Source organism: Phyllostomus hastatus, unplaced genomic scaffold (assembly GCF_019186645.2).
Source record: "Phyllostomus hastatus isolate PE091 unplaced genomic scaffold, TTU_PhHast_1.1 phas_contig_80, whole genome shotgun sequence".
In the NCBI taxonomy this organism is placed as follows: domain Eukaryota; kingdom Metazoa; phylum Chordata; class Mammalia; order Chiroptera; family Phyllostomidae; genus Phyllostomus; species Phyllostomus hastatus.
In genome coordinates, this window is record NW_025333960.1 from 27,850,105 (window position 1) to 27,871,021 (window position 20,917).

The window sequence follows — 20,917 nt, forward strand, 5'->3', positions numbered from 1 at the left end:
TTCTTGCACCTTCTGTTTTTGGGGTCCAGAATTATCTTTATAAGAGGGGGCCCCCAAAAACTGAAATCATTTTCCAGAAGGTGAACCCCTTGTACTACAGGCTTCCCCTGCTAGGTGAGTGCTTTAGGAACCCATCTGTAACAGGCACCAGCTAGTGTGTTGTGAGAGGCTGCATTCTGCTTCAGTGAATTTTTTTTGAAACTCAGTGCATTTGACTATTTCATAATGGGTGATTTACAGGTGCATCTGCCCATACCATGTTGCATATTCAGCAGTTTTTGACCAAAAACGGTATGACCCCCATTCCCCACCCTCACTAGTCACCCGATCTTGCCCTGAGTAACTTTTACTTTGCTTCCCTGGATGAAAAAATCCTCAAGGGGAAACATTTTGCTGGTGTTGAAGAAGTGAAACAAAAAATGGTAGAAGGCACTAAAAGGCATCAAAATTGAGTCCAAAAACTGTTTTGAGCAGTGGAAAAACATCTTGATAGGTACATTGCATCAGTTGGAGGGTACTTTGAAGGTGACTGAAGTTTAAACATGTAGGAATAAATACATGATTTTTAAAAAATAAATTCCAGGTATTTTTGGGTTCTCCCTCATATGTTGCAAAGTTGAAGTTTAATTTTCCAGGTGATATAGGTGTCCATTTAAATGAAGATGGGCTGAGTCAAATGTGGAGGCCACTGACCATGAAAGACTGCAAAACGATTGAGAGAAATGTACTAGATATACATTACAGCAACACAGAGTAATCTTTAAAATATAGTGGACCACATGTACAATAGATTATACTTGGTCATAAAAAGGAATGAAATCTCGCTTTTCATGAAGATGGCACCCAAAGTGAAGAAGGAAGCCCCTGCCCCTCCCAAAGCGAAGCCAAGGCAAAGGCTTTGAAGGCAAAGAAAGCAGTGCTAAAAGGTGTCCACAGCCACAAAAAGAAGAAGATCCGCACGTCACCCACCTTCAGGAGGCCTAAGACACTGCGGCTCCGAAGGCAGCCTAAATATCCTCGGAAGAGTGGCCCCAGGAGAAACAAGCTTGACCACTATGCCATCATCAAGTTCCCCCTGACTACTGAGTCAGCCATGAAGAAGATAGAAGACAACAATACACTTGTGTTCATTGTGGATGCCAAAGCCAACAAGCACCAGATCAAACAGGCTGTGAAGAAGCTGTATGATATTGATGTGGCCAAGGTCAACACCCTGATCAGACCCGACGGGGAGAAGGCATATGTTTGACTGGCTCCAGCCTATGATGCTTTGGATGTTGCCAACAAAATTGGGATCATCTAAACTGAGTCCAGCTGGCTAATTCTAAATATAAAAATTTTATACTAAAAAAAAAAAGAATGAAATCTTATCATATGTGACAGCTCGAATGGTCCTAGAAAGTATTATGCTAAGTGAAATAAGTCAGTCAGAGAAAGACAAATAGCACATGATTTCACTTACATGTGAAATCTAAAGAAGAAAGTAAATGAAAACAAACAAAATTGAAACAGACTCATAGACACAGAGTTGCCAGGAGCGGGGAAGCCTGGGGGACTGGGTGAAAGAGGTGAAGGAATAAAGAAATACAAATTGGCAGTTACAAAACAGCCTAGGAGGTGTAAAGTGCGCTTAGGGAATATAATCAATAATATTGCGATAACTGTTTGCTTGTTTCCCTCTATGTCTTCTCTTGCTATTCTCTCACCTTATTCCTTTCCTTTCCTGTTTCCTCTTTTTTTCCTTTTGCATCCCCCTCATTGTCTTTGTGAAGCATGAATTCACTCAGCTGCCTCAGGTCCTCTTGTCCTCACACTCCCCGCTAAAGATAACCGTCTCCCTGAACCACCCCACCACCATTTCCCCGACCCACTATTCTTTCCAAGTCACTTCTTTTTTCTACAATATTGTGTGGAAACAGAAGTGCCTCAAAGAATAAAAAATGTTTTTGAAATATTAAGTCACCCACCTATTTTTTCTAACAAAATAAGATCTTTCATGAAAATCTAATACAATGGAAGAGGGAGGGTGAGATGTTTACTGTGCAATTCATTTTATGGCTGACTTTTTGTGGTGTTGGCCAGATATTAATTTGGGTAGTTTTGAAAAAAAATAATGAAACTGAAAACTTTCATCTATCTGGAAAGGCTGATCAAAGATATTTTGTGTTTTGGTATCAATATGCCATGCCACCCTGGCAGGGAGGTACAGGCGTGCCGATAATGAGTTTGCATAAGCAAAATCAGTAACAACACAATCATGTTCTTATGTACACAGAGATACACATAATTCATATTTTTAATGTATTGACAGATATGAAGAAAGACAGAGGGAGAAAAAAGGTAAAACAAACAAATCTCTTTAGTAGTAATGCAGGACACAAAAGCAATAAACCTGGCATTTATAATAAGATATTCATTATTGGGAAGTAATTCCTAATTCACTGGTCATAAATATTTTGTATATGTAGTAATGTGGTGAAAGGTATAAATATTCATATTTTCATCTTTTCATGGAAAACAGGCACTGGGTATGCCTCAGTCAGTGGTTGATAATGTATTATGTATATCGCTGTCACTGCAACCACCATGATTTATTAGTACTAATATTTTATTAACATATATCTGTAGTATTAAGCCCCATTTTGTGAACTGTAAATCTTACTAATATTTTTGCTCCAGTGTCTGGTGCATAGTCTGGTAATCAATAAGCATTATTGAATGAATGAATAGATGAGTGGAATTGCATAATACTCATGCTTTGTTGAACTCGGAGTTACCTGCACAGAGGAAATGGGTGGATTGAGTTAGTGATTTTCATTTTCATCAAAGTATCTATTTCTGCCAAGTGTTCTTAAATGAGTGGACTTTTCAGAGTACTTTACATGGATAGCATTTTATGGGGTTTTTAATTCTATAGAGAGACACTTCACAATTCATTTTTAAAATGTAAAAACATAGAAATTTATCCATTTACATGTTTACTGAGAAAAATAATAAGGTTTCCAGCTCTTTAAATCCTAGTCTGCAAAAGCATTTTACTGTATAATCTCTCTGTGTTATATTCCAGTTTACTTGTAGATTTTCCTTGGAAGACTAACAGAAATCTAAGCTACCTGCTTTGCTGCCTTTATACACTTTGCTAAGCTGTCTTCTTACAACTCAGGAGATTAAAATTAAAAAAAAAATAGTAAGACAGTTTCACATGAAATAACCATAGTTGATTTTTCTTGAAATTTCAAAGGATCCTCACCATTGCAGATGGATATGAACACTTTAAGAAAACTGAAAGTAGTATTGTATATAATACAAAAGTATCATTCAAATTGCCTTATAACCTTTTTTGAACAAAGGAATCACAAATTTTCTGTGTATTTCAGTGACTTAAATATGGAGAAGTGATATGTTTGAAATAGAAACCATACTTTATACACTCTCTCTTCAGATGAGATAGGCGATGCTACTTGTTCAAGATACAGAACCCAGATTATATTGACAGGTGTAGAAATTGTTAGGAGAATAATTCTTTAAACTTTCTGAATTATTAGTCAACTATTACAACTACAGTTATAAACAGATTGCTGGGTTTCTAAGTACAGCTTTATGTCTACATACATAATACAAAGAGAATAAACTTGTCAAAATTGTTCTTTTAAATCCAGAATATGTATTTAATACTTATCTTAATTCTGTTTTATAACAAAAATGCAAAATTTCCACAACTGGTATACATCCTTTATAAAAGATTGATATACATAATTATAGGAATTGATAAATTTTTATAAATGAATATACCTACATAACCACCACCTACATGAAGATATAGGAAGAAAAATCACTCCAGAAGCTTCTTCCCTCATGCCTATTTGCAGTCAGTAACAAACCACACCCCTAACATGCAAGTTCTGTTTGTTTTGATCTTCATATAATTATAATCCGAAGTATTTGCCTTTTTGAGAAAAAAATTTTTAATCTTTCAGTTACAATTGACTAAAATATTACATTCATTTCAGGTGTACAACATAGTGAATAAACATTTATGTAACATAAAATGATCATCCCAATAAATCTAGTATCCCTCATCAGACACCATAAATAGTTATTACAATATTCCCTAAATATATTTTTTCCTGAGTCTGGCATCTTTTGCTCAATATTAATTCTGTTAGATTCATCCATATTTTGTGGGGCTGCAACATTTTGTTATATTGTTATATATGATTCCATTGTATGAAAAAACTGTAATATATCCATACTACTGTTAATAACTTTTTGTTAGGGTGCTATTGTGAATAAAGCTGTTATTTACATTTTGTATAAAATATTAGCATATTATGCTGCATATATGCACTAGTTCCTGACATATATAAATGAAATAATATTTGCATATGTTGAACTCTGATAGTGTCAACATTTTAAAAATGGCTTCACCGACTAACCTCCCCACTTGAGATACTTGAGAGTTCCTGTTGCTCTACATTCTGAGTTATGCTCCACAATTTGAGCCATTTAGATAAGTATGTAGAGACAAATCATGGCAGTTTTTCTTTGCAGTTCTTTGATCTTTATATTGAATGCCTTTTCATATGTTTATTACCCAGTCGTATAGCCCCTTTGGTGAAGTGATTTCAATTCTTTTTCCAATTTTTAAATTTAGATTGCCTGTCTTTATTGTTTTGTTAGGGGTTCCTTATTTATCATAGTTGATAGTATTTTGCTGGAGACTATATGTATATGTATATGATGTATATGTATATGTATGTTTATATATAAATTATATATATGCACTTTTTCTAAGCTGTGGTTTATATTTTCATTCTTTAATGGTATCTTTTGATAAATGGAAATCTTAATTTTAAAACAGTATAGTTTATGGGATTTTTGTCTCATGGTTTGTACTTGTGTCCTATTTAAAACATCCCTGGCAATCCCACCACAAATCAGATGTTCTCATATGATTTTCTCTAAAAGGTTTGTGTGTAACTTTCACATTTACATGTGTAATACAGGTAGAACTGATTTTGTGTATGTTGTGAAGCAGAAGATCAAGCTTCTATTTTTAAGTACAGTTATCCAATCAATCATGCATCATTTATTGAGTTCAGCACCAATTATTTTCCAGTACATTGTTTTGCTCTATTTTGGTGGCATCTTATTATAAATGAAGAGGCCATGTTTACATTCTAAGTCTATTTCTGTCTGATTGTTCTATTACCTATATTTGCACCAATAGCACACTTTCTTTTTTTTTTTCATTTTGGAACAGGCTTTTAATTACTATTGTAAGAAAAGGAAGGGTTCTTGCCAAATGCTTTGGTGCTGCCAAGTTCCTTGTATCTCCAATAATGAATCCATAACATATAAATAAATAGAAAACAATTAAGAGTTTGAAATAAGAATTTGGGTAGTATTAGAGTGAAAATTTTAATACACATTTTATATTCCTGTAAAACACAGAATTAGTTTTGGCTACTAGAAGATGTATGCATAACTATATATGTACACACACATACACATATTAGCAGCAGTGCAGAATATTTCTGAACGGACACATGAGAAAGAGGTAATGGTGGGAAGGGAACCACAATCAAGAGTTTCTTATTTTCTCATACGTCCCTATTGTACCATTTGGATTTTTTTTACCATGTATGTATAAACATTTTTTCTCTTTTTAAAAATTGTTGTTCAAGTACAGTTCTCTCCATTTCTCCCCCCCTCCACTACTTCCCCTTGACCCCAGCCATCCCCACCTCCCACCCTTGATCCTACTCCCCTTTGGCTTTGTCCATGGGTCCTTTATACATGTTCCTTGACTATCCTTTGCCCTCTTCCCCCCATTACTCCTCTCCTCCCTCCCCTCTGGTTACTGTCAGTTTGTTCTTTATTTCAGTGTCTCTGGTTATACTTTCCTTGCCTGTTTGTTTTGTTGACTAGGTTCCACTTATAGATGAGATATGGTATTTGTCTTTCACCACCTGGCTTATTTCACTTAGCATAATGCTCTCCAGTTCCACCCCAGCTGTCATAAAGGGTAGGAGCTCCTTCTTTCTTTCTGTTGTTTAGTATTCCTCTGTGTAAGTTTATCATAGTTTTTTGATCCACTCATTTAGTGATGGCCACTTAGGTTGCTTCCAACACTTGGCTATTGTAACTTGTGCTGCTATGAACATTGGGGTGCATAGGTTCTTTTGAATTCATGTTTCAGGATTCTTAGGGTATAATCCCAGCAGTGAAATTGCCAGGTCAAAAAGCAGTTCCATTTTTGTTTTCTGAGGAAATTCCATACTGTTTTCCACAGTGGCTGCACCAATCTGCATTCCCACCAACAGTGCACTAGGGTTCCCTTTTCTCCATAACCTCACCAACACTTGCTGTTTGTTGATTTGTTTATGATGGCCATTCTGACTAGTGTGAAGCGGTATCTCTTTCTTATAACATGGTCTTATTGTAAATGTGAATACCAGGTAGTTTAAATCCTCAGCTTTGTACTTCAAGTTTATATTTACTACCCTTGACCCTTTTCATTTGCTCACACATTTTAGAATGTTGATGAATTAATTTCCAAATATTCTGGTTTGGTTTTAAATTTTAATTTTACTGCATATATAAGTCAATTTGGGGAAACTGAACTATGTTAAATTATATTATTTAAAATAATGAATTTCCATTTCACAAAGTAGGTCATTTATTTAGAACTTTTTTGATTTTTCTCAGAGATATTTTATAGATTTTTGTGAATACGTATAGATTTTTGGTAGATATATACCTAAGCATTTGATGTTTAGTTATTCAATTATAAATAGTAACCATTTTAAGGTTTTATTTATTTTTCATTATTTATTGAATTTGTTGGAGTGACATTAATAAAAATGTAGTGGTTTTAAGTACAAATTTTTTTAATTTTTTAGTTATTTGTGGCTAGTGTGTGGAAATACAGTAGACTTTTATTTATTTTCTATCCTCTGACTTCCCCAAATTCATGAATTAATTTTAGCAGTTTGTCTATAGAGTCGTTTGAACTTTCTATGAATAAGTAACATTTTAAAATAATTGTAGCTTCTAAAGTGATCTTTCATCATGTTAAATGAGTTATTTTCTATTTCTAGTTTGCTAAAAGTTCTCATGAATGACTGTTAAATTTCATAAACTATTTTTATTTTATATTTTAAATTTCTATATCTATTAAGATGATTATTTGATCTTTTTTCCCTTTTTTGTTAATGTGATAGATTGTGTTTATTAAATTTCTTAAGGCTAGAAATTGTTTGCTTTGATTTTGGGCAATTTAAACATGCCCCTAACCAATTCTGTGTGTTATTAATTACATTCTATTTACATGTTACTAATCACATTCTATTTACAGCATGAAGTAAAAGCAACCATTTATTTAAGCACAATTAATATGAGGACAGCAATGAGATATAATAAGAACTAACAAGTATCAAAATTTATGATGTACTAGCTGTGCATCACTGTTATCCTCCATTCATGAGAATAAAATTGTCCCACCTGCCTAAATGGTGGTTATAAAAGTAAAATAATGGAATAGAAGTGGTAAATGATAAAGAAGAATTATTAATATGAAGTTCAAATAGTTAATTATTATTATAGTTTATTATAGTTCTGTTTAATAAGATAATAATGATATTTGTAACTTGAATTTTCTTCTCCAATACTTGTATTTTTCTTGAACATTAGGTCAGGGTTTACTCATTAAATCAATGGGCAAATCTTTCCCAAAATTTTTCAAATTGCCCAAACTGACAAATAAGAAAGTTTCAATGAGTCTTCACCAAACTGTTGTACTAAACGAAGTATTTATCCTGCTTTCATAAATTCATAATTATATATGAAAATTTAAGGTGGATAAGACTCATCCTTATATTTTGGTGAGAAAAAATTACAGCATTTCTATGGCTTTCATCAAAACGTAGCTTTCTAAAGTGAACTCTGGCCTGAAAACGCTCAGATCCCTGCAAGCTCTGCCTCCATTTCTCTCCAGTTTTCCACAGAGGAAAGATGGCTGCTAAGCAAATTCTCTGGCCCAATTTGTTAAGACAATTTCATATGCTAATTTTCTTCTCTATTCAACCTTTGTGCTACCTAAGAACAAAGAATGAATGAAATAAAATTCAAAATAGAAGATAGATGATCACGTCCAATTCAAGCGTGCTAATTATATTCATAACTTAGATTTCCTCTGGAAAATTTTGTTACAAATTTCTTTTTGGAGTTTCCTTTCTCCTTTATTTTTTAGCTACATAACTTTTTATTCATTTATTAAAATGCCTGGTGATGGCATTCTGGAATAGATTATGTTTTCCTAAATGGTGAAATGAAGAACTCAGCACCCAAAGAGAGTGCAGGAGCAAAGCTCCACTGGCTGTCTATCACAGGTTTCACTTTGTTAGCTGTCATAGCCAGTTAGCTTTAATGTTGGGTTCATCATACGAATTGGGGACAAGATTAACACTAGGGCTCCAAAGATCTTCTCTATCATTATCGCTCCATTTGTTTTGGTGATTATTCCATACCCCAGCATGCATACTTATAGCCAGGACCAACAGAAGATGGTAGTGAAATTCCTGCATTTTCCACTGAGTGAGAACATATATATCAAAGGAAAACCATGCTGATTAAAAGTCAGACCTGTAAGTAAAATGACTCTAAACTGTGGGCCTAAATTGACTGTGAGAAGCACCTGTAATTTCTATTCATAAAAACCAAAGGTATTTTTTAAAAGATATGTTTTACAAAAAGTGGTCATGGTCTTTGATGAGAGACTTCTCTTTATAAGACATTTATTGAAGCACAACTTTACCTAAGCATTTCTTTTTAATACCCATGGAATATCAAATAACAAAAGAAAACACACATCAGTAAGATTAAAAGTCTGCTGAGGGGAAAGCTACAGTGAATTAAATTACAATTTAGCTTTCTTGAACATTGAAACTTTAAGAAAATTATTTTATCCTCTTGTACACATTTATTTTGTGCAAATTATCTGTTAAAAATAACTCCTAGTATGATAAAAAATTTCTTTTGTTGGACTTTGATATTGTTGGAAATAGACTCAGTGACTTGCCATTGGCATGATGTTCCTTAAATTATTTTAGAATAAACTGGGGTAAATATTCTAAATAAGCAAACACTCTGAAATTAATAAGAAAATGATTGGTGAGGATATCAGCTATCTTAAATGATCACAACTACCTACTAGATCTTACCCAGATGAAATTCATTACCTTGAAATTCAACATCTTGGCAAAGTCTTCAATGCTAATTAAAATAATAGCAATGGAAATTACTCTGTTTAGGATAAAATTACAAGGGCTATAAATCTCTAAGCTTCAGGGCATAAACTGATCACCAGCTGGGGTGAGAAAGAAATGTCTACCTATTGCGTAGTTTTGCAAAATTAGGTACATTATATGTTTTACTCCTTGGAAACATCTGGCAGGTCTACTATTTGAGACACTTCTGGGCTGAACAGAGGGACAGTGCTTGACTATGTTATAGAAATTATGTGGAGAATTTATACATACATAAATTCCACATGATTGTATATATACATATATAACTTAAAATTCAGACCTTGCTAAAAGAATGCTGAATTCTTCATCCCAATATTCTTGTTTCAAATTCTTCTCAAGGTCATTCCAGATGTCAGAGAGAGCATTAGAAATTCAAAAGAACTAAAATTTTGGTGTTAACCCCCTTGTCATTAAAGCCAATATCATTATAGACAATATTTGGCAGTTTCCACAGCAAAAATAAAAGTGACAAGAGAGAGAAATGAGCGCAGTGAATGTTCCATGACAGCTCTCTGCCCACCCAACTTTGCGACTCAGCTGAAGAGGCTGATTTACTTTCAGACAAAATAGATGTAAACCTGCATGTGGAGAGGTATAGAGGATTCCTTCTGTTTTTACTAGATAAGGTGAGAAGAAGGAAGAGGGAGGAAAAACCCAGATGTCAGAGCATGACTGCAGCACAGGGTCCTGCCTCTGCCCCGGGAACATTGACTGGAAGGGACCTGGTGGTTAACATCACCACAGAGAAGCCCTGGCATATAGGAAAAGGGGGCTCAGGGGCTAAAAGGAAGAGAGTCCAGTAAGTGAGAAGAAGACAGTTGCAATGGAGATTGAACACGGTATTTTCAGAAATAGTTACTAATGATTAATAACCACTTAATGATTATTAATCAGTTACTAATTAATGGTTAATGACTATGCCTACTCATTTGTAGTCAGTAAGTTAAAGGAGCCTTCAGAAAATCCTAAAGCAGAATATGAGGCAAATAGCTCTTTACCATGCACAACTATCTTCTATCAAATTCCTGAATCACAAACTTGGCAACATGAAGGCAAAATGAACACGCTGCAGTTTTTTAAAAAATTTAATTTAATTTAATGCCTTTAGGATAGTATCTTTCCAACTCATCCTCATCCTTGATACCTCTTAATGACTTAGTCCCAGTGTTTTTATATTTGAAAATCGCATTCATGGATGGCAAAAGCATTAATGTTTACAAATATTAGTATAAAGGTATCATGTTTCTACACAGTTCTATTTTATGTGACTTGCTTTATTGCAATGCACTACATCCAGAATTTGTTACACCTTTACTATAAAAGAATCCTATGAAAAAGTCAATTTTCAACATCCTTTTTTCCCATTAGAAACATAGTAATACCAAGTTCTAAAGCTCCTATTTCTCAAACTCTGATAGGCAATGTTCTGTGAAAAATTTCCAAAATCTTGAATTTTCCTTTGAACATAGAGCCTACAACAGAATTCTGGCTAAAATTTTAGTAGTCACTGGGCAGAGAGTGCATTCCTCTCCATACAGCTCTCTACAAGGCTCCCTTCGTGGACTTCGGCACGTTTTTCCCCTAGAACAGCACTCCATCGCCTGCGGTCATTTCCCAGTTCATTACAGAGCCCAGACGGGTTCCTGCTGCATTCTTATGTACTTTTAAGGGATCAGCGGCTCTCTATCCGTCCAGGTACAGCCTCAGGGTCCTCTGAAAGGAATCTGCTAACAGCTATTCTTTAGGATAAGTGCTTTTTAAGTAGTCACAGTATAAATGATGGCCATAGGATTGCAAATGAGATGAATTCTAAAACTCTTAATTTTGACTGAATCAATACCAAATGAAATTTGAGATAGTTTTCAGCTCAAAAGTTTTTAAATAGGAAGTGTTACCACACAATTTTCCTGCTCTTTTCTGATAGCTACTATTTAAGGAGTTGCCATATTTAAGTTAGTCCATGTGTGTTAGTCTAAGTCCTGTGATTTAGGATTTGTGAATCATTAACCCCAGGTCTGCCAGGCAGATTCCAGAGCCAGAGGGCAGCAGCAAGCTGACCTTCTACAGAGGTGGTTTTACCTTTCTAAACCTCAATTTACCTCCAAGGACTTCTGGGAAAGTTGGAAAATTTGGGTCATGACTCTGGTGGCTAAACCTATTCTAATCCAATATGGTAAAGAACATCTGTGTTGGAAGGAAAATCAAGTATCCAAAGACTAGTTGAGAAGTCTAAGGTAGGAACAATTTCAATCATTATATTATAGAAGTAAAATTGTGGATAGTTAAGAGTGTGGCTCTGTCAGTTTTGTGTAGCTATCTAAAAAAATCACCACAAACTTAGCAGCTTAAGACACTCGTTTTTCACCTCACAGATCTGTAGGCCAGGAGTTGAGGCATGGCTTTGCTGTGCGTTCTCTGATCAATGTTTCATATTTAAGGTGTCAGCCACTGAGTTCTCATCTGAGACCCCACCAGGGCAATATTCACTTTCCAGCTTCCTCAGGTTATTGGCAGAAGGTATTTCCTGTAGCTGTGGGACAGAGGCCCCCATGTTCCTCCTGGCTGTCAGCCGGGAGTTGCTGTCAGCTCCTGGAGACGGCCTCAGATCTTTACCACTCGGCTCACTCCAGTTCCAAGCCAGCGGTGAAGAATCTCCTACCAAAGCCCTTCTAACACTTCAAATCTCTTTTTCCAGGAAAAGCCCAGACTCTTTTAAGGGCTCACTTAATTAGGTCAGAAGAAAAGGATAATCTCCTTTTCTTCTAATTTCTTCTAATCAAATGATTTGAGTCCTTAATTACACCTGAAAATACCCTTCATGACAGCACTTAGGCTGGTGTTAATTAAGTAACTGGGAGAAGCTGTGTGTATGTGTAACAGGTGGTGGGAATCCCGAGTTCAATCAGAAAAGCAGAACCAATAGGATGTATAGATAGATGAAATAGATAGATAGATAGATAGATAGATAGATAGATGATTGATTTCTTAGAAGTGATTGGCCTACACAATTGTGGGACTTGGCTGAGCAAATCCAAAATCTGTATACAGAAAGGAACAATCACAGGAAGGTAAGACACCATGGCGTTGCCAAGGCTGTTGTCTGTAGGTAGAATTCCTTCTCCCTCAGATAATGCCTGGGGCCTCATGAGGAGTGATGGGGTTTAGGACCCATGACCCCAAAATATGGTGCCTTGGTATATTGAATATTTTAAGCTGAAGAAGTTTGAGAAAACAGCAGAAACAGCAAAGTCGCTCTGACTTTCCCCTACTTCTTTCCCCTGAAACCTTCTTGTGAGATGCACCCCACCTGTTCCCAGAGTGAAGGAGCATCGATATCTCCACAGACACTGAGAAGAATCTGAACAAGCAGGCCTTGCTGTTTGCCTTGGTTTACTACACAGTCTCAGACTCTTTGACCTGTGACATTTCCACACACTATTGACTCTATATCAAACCTACCATAAAACTGTTTAAGTTTCATGATTTCTTCGGGTTTTTTCTTTATGAAGGCTCTCATAAAGCTTCATATAAAACTTAAAAAAATATTGTATGCTTTTCTCCTGTTAATATGTCTTTATTAGTTAAATTTTCAGACACAGCCAGGGACCTTCAAAAGATCAAGAAAAACCTTTTCCTCCCTCTGAACTTTCCTTCCTTTTGATTGAGTTAGAAAGACACTTAGGCCTATTTCATTGATGATTCTTAATATGCAGGTACCACCTGAAAGTATATAGCTGCCGCACTAGAGCACTGTTCTTGGCCAGACACGAAGAACGGAGGTGAAAGAAAAATCTTCCTGTGGGAAGGACCCACTCTGAGCAGTGTGCATTTTGTCTGGAAGGAGAAATAGCCAGAGCCTATATCAATGGCATGAGTCTATATCAATTCATGGGCTGTGGCTAATGATTTGGCTGCATGGTCATGGACTTGGAAAGGATATGATAGGAAACTGGTTAAAAATGTCTGGGGGAAGAAATATGTGGACAGACCTCTCTGAATGTGCAAAAACTATGAATATTTGTGTCTCATGTGAATGCATAACCTCAGCAGAGGAGCACTTTAAAAATCAAGTGACTGGGATGACTTGTGCAGTGGATTTTGAGTTGGCCCCTTTCCCCTGTCACTCCTGTTAGTGTCTAATGGGCTCATGAACAAAACGACCATGGTGATTATGGCAATTAATGGGATGGGGATTATGCATGGGCTCAGCAACATTTACATCTACCCACCAAGGCTGCACCAACTACAGTCACTGCTGAGCGCCAATCTGCCAGAGTGCAGACCAGTAGTGAGTCCCTGATACAGCACATTCACAGGGTGAACAGCTCACTGTCTGATGGCAGATTGATTACATTGGACTGCTTTGTTAGTATGGAACATGCACTTGCTCTGGACATGAATTTGCCTTCCCTGTCTGCAAATCAGCTCAGCTGGCTATGGTTCTTTGCCTGGTGGAGTGACCCAAACCTTCATAGCTGAAGTTGGTAGGCCATCCAGTCCTAGCTGAATTGGGCCGCTGCAGTTTTCCATCGACTTCAACTGCAGGATACGAGAGTACTAAGGGACACTCCCAAGGATTTCCCATATTTCAGACACACTCTTCATTGCCCCCATTGTGTAGCAGCAGCACAGTTTCTCCATGGTAGTCAGGATCAATCACTGTGGCCAACACAGTAAGCCCATCTGACACCGTGGACTTTTAGAATGCCTTACACACTGTCAAGGCATTGCTTCTTACCAATGAACTCATCATTCCACAGCAAATGAAATTCAGTAATGAGCCCAAGCTCATGGAATGTCTTGGTGTTATCATGCCCACCATTCACCTTAAGTGGCCACTTGATAGAATGATGGAATGGCCTTTTGAAGACTCAGTTATAACACCAGTTAGGTGGTAATGCATGTGGGGCTGAGGCAATGTCTCCAAGATGTATCAGTTCTTAATCAACATCTAATATATGATGGTAATTCTTCCATTGTCAGGATAATCAGTGCAGGAGTCAAAGGGTGAAAATGGAAATAGCTCCACTCACTCCTACCCCTAATGTTCCACTACCAACAATTTTGCTTTCCATCTCAATGACCCTAGGCTCTGTTCATCTAGAGCTTTTATATTCAAAGGAAAGTTCTTCCACTGGTGAACATACCAATTGTTCCATTGATCCAGAAGTTGAGACTTTTGCCATTTTGTACTCCTCTAAGTCAACAAACAAATATGAGGGTTACTCTTATGGCTGGGCGATTTATTATGATGGCCAAGGGGAAACTGTCTTGTTGCTACACAGCAAGAGTAACAAGATGCAGGTCTGGAATACAGTCAGTCCTCTAGGCATCACGTCTTGTTACTTCCAGGTCCTATGATTAAATTCAATTGAAAATTACCACAACCCAATTCAGGCAGGACTTTTAATGGCCCATGGTCTTCAGGAATTAAGGTTTGGGTCAACCCAACAGGCAAAAAACCAAGACCAGCTGAGGAGCTTGATAAGGACAAAAGAATATGAAATAGGTAATGGGAAAACACAGCTATAAATACTATCTATGACTACCAGTTGCAGAAATGAAGTTTGCAATAGTTATAAACCTGTCCTCCTTATTGTGAAAATATATATATATATATATACATATAATCTCCCAAATATTTTTGGTTTCTTCTCTCTCTTAGCCTCTAATCATTTAATGTGATAGATAACTTTATTGCCCCAGTATTTCAGCTTCAGCACATCAAAGGCGGAGAGTGAATACAACTCAAGGGCTTTGTATCCTCTTCTGGGGAAAGGGTTAGCATGTTTTCAGACTATGCAGGATAGTTATATCATTATCAATGGGAATTTGACCTTGTTTTTGTCTTTATTTGGAGATCAAGTGTGGTCTGGAGAGATATGTTGGGTGCCTAGTTGATTAGGCACCCAACATATCAAAGGGTGGACTCTGATGGCTTTTCTGATATGTCAACTTGGCAAAGCTTCATTCCTCAGTTATTCAATCAGACACTAATCCAGGTGTTGCTGTGAACTAATTTTGCAGATGTGGTTCAATCCTTTAAATAGTTAACCTGAAGTAAGGCCAAAACCCTAGATAATCTGGGTGGGTCTGACTCTTACTCAAGAAGGGTTTGGAAACAGGGCTGAGACTTCCCAGGGGGCAAAGTGGGAAGTGGCAGGCAGAAGGCAGGCAGGCAGACACAGATACAGGCAGAAGGAAGAAGTTCTACCTGTGTATATCAGCTTCAGTTTGTGCCCTTGGGTTCCCGCCAATCTGTGGTCTCTCCTTCCCAATTATCTGCCCTATAAATTTTGGATTTACTTAGCTAGTCCCCACAACAACACAACCCAATTCCTTGCAATAACTGGATAAAGAAATACATATACACAGGTAGATAGATGATCGATATAGATACAGACACATAGATATCCTACTGTTCTACTTTAGCGTTTGAAACCTAATATAGGGGCCATCTTATAATTCTGCCTGCCATTGGCTTCTTTTGGAATGTAGCCAGATATTGTAGCAATCCCCAGAATCACAACTGGAAAACCCAAGCTTGAGACTAGGTGCTGCTAATAAAAACATCATAATCTCATTACCCTCCCTGAGCTTCACTTATCCGTTCTATACTTTGAGGACCTACATTGCAGAGTTGTGAGCATCAGATGAGGAAAACACAAAAACATCCTGTATCTTTTAAAGTGCTGTGTAGACTTTGCTACTTTGGCTAAGAATGCCTGTGTTGTTCATTTTACTCTGCTCCATGGGGATGACTGAAATGAAAGTCAGTTTGAATTTGGAAGAGGTCTCTGGCATGGGTATGAGTTTCTGAGAATGCTTTATATTGATTAACTGCTGCCCTGGGTTTTAGAATTTCAGACCAAAAACAATAATATCTGACCACATGGGGAGACAAAAGGTAGGACAGCCTTGAAATTACTGGTGCAGAATTTTCACTATTTTTATGACAGTTCATACTTATTTTGCTCTCATAGTATGCACAATGTTGTGTTGGTAAAATGAGATCATCTATGCAAAAGTAAGAATGTACAAAAAATATCTCTTATACCCCCACCTAAAGTAGCTACATGAAGACAACCTCCTCCTATGTGAGGTTATACTCTTCTGAGGAATTAAAAACTAACAGCCATGGACAATAAATGAGGAACAAGGAAACTAGTGCTGGATTTTATTCCTGCACTTAACTCATTTCTAGGGTCTGTTATTGATCCAGAGAAGTTGAGCGGACCTTCTCTGAGTGACTTCCATTAATGATTGGCATAAGCTTGGTTCTTTAACAAGCCTAATTATGTTATTATACTGAGGTCATTTTTAGGTGACTTTTTTTTCTTCTTCCAGGTGAGTTTCAGTGTACTATAAAACAATCCTTTGAACAATCTATCACATTCAATTAAGTTTCTCACAGACATGGTCCATTTTAGGTTTACTGCAACATGAAGAACTACGAGCACATGTTAAAAGTTTGATTTAGCAAAACCACATGCTCTGTAACCTAGAATAAGTATCCCAGTTTCTAAAAATTTAGCTGTAAATGGACAGGGTATCATTTTCATTTGAAGCATTATTTTTGGGGGGTCCAGTTCCTTAGTTTCACTTCTATCATAGTCAACACTTAGCAGACTTAAGTAAAGCAAATTCAATGTAATTTACACTAAATTTTAATTTTGATTACTAGAATAAGACTTTCCAAATAATTATTAAAATTATGTTCAGAAGGTATTATCCTTTTAATTGCTATAACTGTATGGAATTTTAAATTAATTCTCACTGAAAATTTTTGGTAACAAGATTCTTAGCAAAAATGGTATATTTCTCAAAAGTGTATACTAGATATATTTGGGAAAGTATATTAATTTCTTAAAGGTATTAAGGGATGGCTGAACAGGACAAGGTCTTAACCAGTTCATTCCTTCTTTTGAGATGTGTGAATGATGTGGGAATTGTTAAGTTATGACTCAATACAGGACCCTATGTAGAAGACAGAGGTTGGCGCACATGATGTAGGATTACTGGAACATATGACAAAAACAGCCAAAACCTTAGAAATGCAATTAAAAGCATCTTGAGGACAGTCCATGTGCTACCCAAAAACAAAATATCGACTCCTAAACTTGGTCCCATTTTCACCACCCTTGAATGGACAGCTACACAACTTGTAGAAAGCCACAAGCATTCCATTTTAACAATTATGTTTGAAAATAATTTATGTAATAATTCTCTAAGTATTATACTTCTGTGATTAATATATTCACTGTATTAATCACTATGTTTATCTATGGATACCTAAAAGAATTTGAAGGACCACTTAAGTGACTAGAACTCCATACAACAATTTGGCATATAGAAACTTGAGTTATCATATTTAAGTCACTTCTAATCCAAATATCAATTAGTCATGTTTATACCATCTAGAGATCAAGATAAGTATAGAAACTAGTTTCACGATTTCTTTCAAAGTTATCATAAAGTATGTAATCAGTCCAATGGGATAATTTTAATAAACACATCTGAGAGAAAGAGTGGTATATTGAAATATTTCAAAGCATTAATGTAAAAAACGTAAGTGTACTATGGTTTTATATGTAATCAACTAATTGGAAATGAGGTTCAGTCTCACAAGAATCCAGTTTGCTTGGGTGTGCCAAAACACTAATGCTGTACGGAGAGGTAAGATCCTTACATTTATTTGCACTAAATGTGTGTTATAAGGGTCTTCATCAAGGGACTGAAGTACTTTAATAGGGCGTGCTCTTCAGCTTCCTTCAAATGTGTGTGTCAAAACTCAAGTTACCATTTAACTGGCACTTTCTCACTGTAAAAACCAACATGCTCTAACCATTTTTAAAAGGTTAAGAAACAGAAAAAAACATAGCAAATGGTATAAAGATTGGAAAGATAGTAATTTTAAAAACTGACATAAGAAATTTCTGGAAAACCCTTAATTAAAAAAACCAAAAAGAGCAATTTCTGTCAAATAAGGCAACAACTTTGAATCTTAGGAGTTCTTTACTTTTCAAATGAAAACATGTCAGCAATCCCTGTGCATAGTTATGGTTGGTGTCAAATTCTATCAAATTTGAGATGAGACTGCCAGTTTGAGAGCTGAGGGAATATATTATCTCGTGCCACTAAGGGTTTCATAAAAAGGTTGAAGGAAATGGAAATCCAACACTAGTTAAGAAAATCAGCGAATAAATTACAAAAACTGTCCATTTGCCTGTCCCTTTTAATCTTAATGTCGTATTCAAACTATTGGGCATGTAACTGAATATCTCAACTGTACCTGAAGAAATAATGGAGCGTGTCTCTGCAGTAAAACAGAACGGCACTAAACTGATGAGTTTAACCCAGCAGAAAGAGCGGCTGTAAACATGACAAATGCCTGCTATTGATTTCAGGTTTAATTACTCTGTGCAGCACTGACAAAGCCCATCAGATGTTGTTGTGAAGTGTAAATGGAACAGACTACACTTCACTGCCCATAGGAAACTGATGGTGTCTGCAGTTTGCATTGTTTACTTTATCCTCCGTAAACTTCAGCCTTGATCAAATTAACAAGTGCTACTAACCTCCAACAAACTACAATGCACTATGGTTTTACAGCAACAGCCTTGGAACAACAGTTCAGCAGCGTCTCACTGATAACAAATGTTGGTCTAATGGCTGCTGGTGAACCCTGTGGCCCAGGACCTGCGAGTCCTGGCTCTGGGGCCACTGGGATCTCTTTCCCCAAGGCTGATGTGTAAGGGAACAGAAAGATGAGTGTTTACACTTTTTATTGTGATGCTGATAAGTAGCTGGCACCACACAGTCTTTCCCAAATGGCTCCTAAATTATTGTTTCTGGTTTCCAATATTAGTTTTCCAAGAACATTTGTGAGTAGTTATAACTTTCAGTTAATTGCTTTCTTGCTTTTCCCTTTTCTTTCTCTTTTCATACATGTAAATTGTACCCTTTTTCATTCAATTCAAATTATGCAAGTGGTGATTCATTAACAGCTACATCTGAATAGCTGGTAATTCAGATCACTTGGAAAAGAACATTTTTCTCAAGTAGAAATTTATACACTTGACCAATTATTGGCTTTCCTCCACAAGGGGTGTCAGAATTTGCTATTTTATCACCAAAATATCAACAGAGTGAACTAAATGTGTATATACTCAAAGCTTCATGCAAACAGGTAAAACAATGAAATAGCATATCTGGAAGCATTTTCATTGTGTTCAGGATCTGCCAAAGTCAGATGTGATACTAACATCCTCCTCCTGGCTCTGTTAGTCAGATCTCACAATTAGCTTACCTGGGGCTCTTACCTCCACCTGCACACATTTGCCTGTTGCTGGTATTGACACTAATGTTCAGCACTTGTTGCCAGTATTTTTTTTTCTGTTCTTGTCAATGCCTAAAGCAATGATGGACATCTATTTCCCAGTTTAAGTTCCCAAGCTGGCAGGCCTCGATTTCTCATCCTATATTTGTGGTCTACAGAATCACCGCAATTTCTCATTTTGTCCTGGATCATGCATAATATAATAAGGCACTTCAGACCAGGATAACTATGAGTTATGACATACAGCTCATAATTTAAAATAAAATTTAAAATAAAAAAATAAGACAACATCTGTTCCAGCCAAGCAATTGTTTTAATAAATACTAGATTTCCAGCAAAATGCAGACCAATTATCAGCTACTTAACTGGCTTTAATGTTGTTTAATAATGATAATAAATGTTAATTATAATTTTAAAAAATTCTAAAAACACCCTATATGGGCCTGATAATTTATTAAAAAATTAAGTGGTTCAAAATCTTTCCTTAAATATGATCTTATCTGCACTAAGCAGAAAAATAAAGATAAATGACTCAAATAGTTACTCAGTCAGTATTGCAACAAGTGCTATGGAGGAAAAGTAAATGAAGCAACAGGAACCTAAAAAAAGGCACCTGCTTTAGACCAAGAGGCTGGGAAGGTTTCTCTGAGCACGGAGACATTCTAACAGAGACCTGAGGCCGAGCTGGAGATACCCATGAGAAGGAGTGGCATGTGTAATGCTCTGAGGTGAGAGCCTGACACAACTGAGGAGCCAAAAGAAGCTCATGTCCCTGGAGTTCAGAGAACTAGATGGCTAAGGCATGGATGAGGAGCTGGTCAGTGGCTGGCTCAAACAGGCCATGTTAAGAATTTTAGATTCCATGCTCTCTGGAGCCCAAGAGAGCCACTGAAATAAGTTCAACAATAAGAATGAGAGGGGAGATTTATTATTTACTTATTTATTTTTTACTTAAGTTCAACACAGACTGCTTTGTAAGGAATAGATCTGAGTGTACAGGAGACAACTGTGGATGCAAAAACCAATTAAAAGACTAACATCATAGTTCAAACAAATGGTAATGGTAACCAGGTTGGATGGTGGCTGTGGAGACTGATGCAGCCCAGACAGTGCTGACAGAAAATCAGAAAAACAACAAATAATCTCTCCTTGTAGGCACTGTATGTACATATAAATACAGATACAAAATACTTAGTGCATGTATTTTATATGTGTTTATATATATTAATTTAATATGTTAAATACTTTATACTTAATGTGTCAAATA

At 36.3% G+C, this 20,917-nt stretch overlaps 1 protein-coding gene and 1 pseudogene across 1 annotated transcript in view; one reads left to right on the forward strand and one right to left on the reverse strand.

Moving 5' to 3' along the window:
• CCDC178 (coiled-coil domain containing 178) overlaps positions 1-20,917 on the reverse strand; it is a 278,777-nt gene that overhangs the window by 106,008 nt on the left and 151,852 nt on the right. The window lies entirely within an intron of this gene.
• On the forward strand, positions 831-1,360 carry LOC123826222 (annotated as a pseudogene).